This window comes from Herpailurus yagouaroundi, unplaced genomic scaffold (genome assembly GCF_014898765.1).
Source record: "Herpailurus yagouaroundi ecotype Mexico unplaced genomic scaffold, PumYag 250, whole genome shotgun sequence".
NCBI lineage: Eukaryota > Metazoa > Chordata > Mammalia > Carnivora > Felidae > Herpailurus > Herpailurus yagouaroundi.
The window spans coordinates 2,794,121-2,796,450 of record NW_024412467.1 but is presented as its reverse complement, the minus strand read 5'-3'; the positions used below and the strand labels follow the sequence as shown (position 1 = coordinate 2,796,450).

General features: G+C 45.3%; 1 long non-coding RNA gene across 5 annotated transcripts in view; it reads right to left on the bottom strand.

Annotated features, from left to right (window-relative positions):
- Nucleotides 1-269: 269 nt before the first annotated feature.
- Nucleotides 270-2,330, bottom strand: part of LOC121020629 (uncharacterized) — a 15,904-nt gene continuing 13,843 nt past the window's right edge. For 4 of the 5 annotated variants that reach the window (XR_005786234.1, XR_005786235.1, XR_005786232.1 and 1 more), the window contains one exon: nucleotides 1,343-1,520. This is a non-coding gene — a long non-coding RNA (uncharacterized LOC121020629). Of the gene's footprint in view, nucleotides 458-1,342; nucleotides 1,521-2,330 lie in introns of those variants that run through there. The other variant, XR_005786233.1, reaches the window with a different exon arrangement.

Here is a 2,330-nt window from a genome sequence, read left to right as displayed (position 1 = left end):
GGCCCTTCCAAGCAATCAAGATGAGGCATTTTTCTTTCCCTTTCTCTCCTTAGCATACTGGGCCCAGGGGGAACCTGGGTTTTGTCTGTTTAAGCAGGGTCCCCCCTCTGTTCCAGGAGACTACATTAAGTATCCTCTGTCAGTGCTGTGTCTCTTTTCGGCTCCAGCCGTAGCCTCCGTAAAGCCTTCTTGTGCCTTTGTTTTTGGGGGACTCCTCTCATTGCTGTCATTGTAGGGCCAAAAACGCAATTCCGGTAATGTTTTTGAAGGATTTCCCTGGTGTACCATCTCAGAAACTAGGAGACGCCCAGCATTTAATAACTGCCGTATGTCCCACAAGTACTGTGTGAGATACTTCATCTCAAAAACCAGCGGTCACGGGACTAGAGAGTGCCTGAATTCTGGCTCTCCACAGTGAGCGTGGCACTTACCCTCTCTATGCCCACAGTCTTCTCATCTGTAAAATAGAAGCAAGGATATTACCTATTCCATAGGTTATAGCCAGGATGAGACAAGACACTCCATGTAGAACATTTAGTACAGCTAATTATGAATGCTACGCTTCTTGGGTTTTGAAAAAAAACCTTCATATTCTAAACCACCCTTTTTGTGTATGATCACAAGTACAATGAATTACAGGATCGTAATGTTGAGAGGTTAACACGTTTAGCCTATAATATAGATAAAAGACTATATATCTATCTTTTTAAAAACAGCATAACCTCAGAGTGAAGTGTAAAGCTGCCAAGAAGGAGCTAGTCCTGTTTGAGGAGCATGTATGTGTCTGTGGGGTCAGCTGGCCGGGCTGCAGGGTCACCCGCAGACTGGGTGGCTTAACAGAAATGTATCATGTCTGAGTTCTGGAGGCTAGAAGTCCTAGATCAAGGTGTCAGCGGGGTGGTTTCTTCTGAAACCTCTCTTGTGGCTTGTAGATGGCTGTTTTCTCTCTCTGTCTTCACGTTGTCTTCCTTCTGTGCAGGCCTGTGTCCTAATCTCCTCTTCGTGTAAGGACACCAATCTTTGGATTAGGACCCACCCTAAGAACCACACTTTGACTACCTCTTTAAAGACCTAGCATCAAGTGCAGTCACGTTCTGGGACAATAGGGCCTTGGGACTTCAATACATGAATTTTGAGGGGTACACAATGCAGCTCATAATTCATTATTTGTAATGAATTATTTGCCGGTTCTAACCAATCACCACCCCCTTTATTTTACATGCTTTTGTCCTAAAGAGCATCTAGCCCTTACACCGATTTGCTTCCTTTCTGGGAAAGTGGCTAGGCCTGCAGGTCTGAAGTTGAGTTTAAGACTAGTGGCAAATGAAAAACACAAATCATCGAGTGTTTCAAAAAGCCTTTAAATGATAGTTGAGTTGCATGAGGTACCAGAGAAGGATGTGGCAGGAGTCAGGACTACAGCGATCTTCAGCTGATTCCCTCTGGTTTGTTTCTGTGTATCTGTTGGCATGATGGTTCACAGCCCTCTCTGGAGCTCTCTGGATGGGATCTGAAACCAGCTGTAGGGGGGAAGGCAAGGAGACGTGGAAGAAAGAGGCAGGCCATTTCAGTTTGGTAGGTGGCAGTTGTGATAAACAAAGGGAGCTTTCATGTCAGGTTTGTCTCGTCGGGAGCAAGATGAATGGATCCCTGCATCTGCCTGCCATATCTTAAAAGTTCATAAAGAGGCCCCAAAAGGGTTCAGCCATGTATACCATGCAGGTGTTCTCAACACCACATCACCATCTCAAGGCTGTGTCCTTAGAGCAGCCTCTGGGGGCAGGAAAAGCAGGAGGACCCCACATCCCCAGGACGGGGGAGGGGGAGAGGAACCTCTAATACCCGAGTCCAGCTCGCAGGTCAATCGTGTCTTTTCAATGACCTTCTCCAACGTGGCAATATACATCATATGTATCATTGATTTCCTTTATTCTCATACCCTCTAGTTTCTGGAAACAGAAGGATGAATCACTACATTATCTTACAGAATACCAGAACCCCTGGGAGAATGGATCAGTTATGACACGGAAGGTGTAGAACAAAGAGCCTGGCTTTTTATTTATTTTTTTCAGTTTATTTATTTTGAGAGAGACAGAGAAAGCGAGCAGGGGAGGGGCAGAGAGAGAGAGGGAAAGAAAGAATCCCAAGCGGGCTCCACACTGTCGGCACAGAGCCCAAATGTGGGGCTGGAACTCCTGGAACCGTGAGATCATGACCTGAGCCGAAACCAAGAGTCAGATGCTTAACCGACTGAGCCACCCAAGTGCCTCAAGAGCTTGGCTTTTTATTTATTTATTTATTTATTTATTTATTTATTTATTTATTTATTT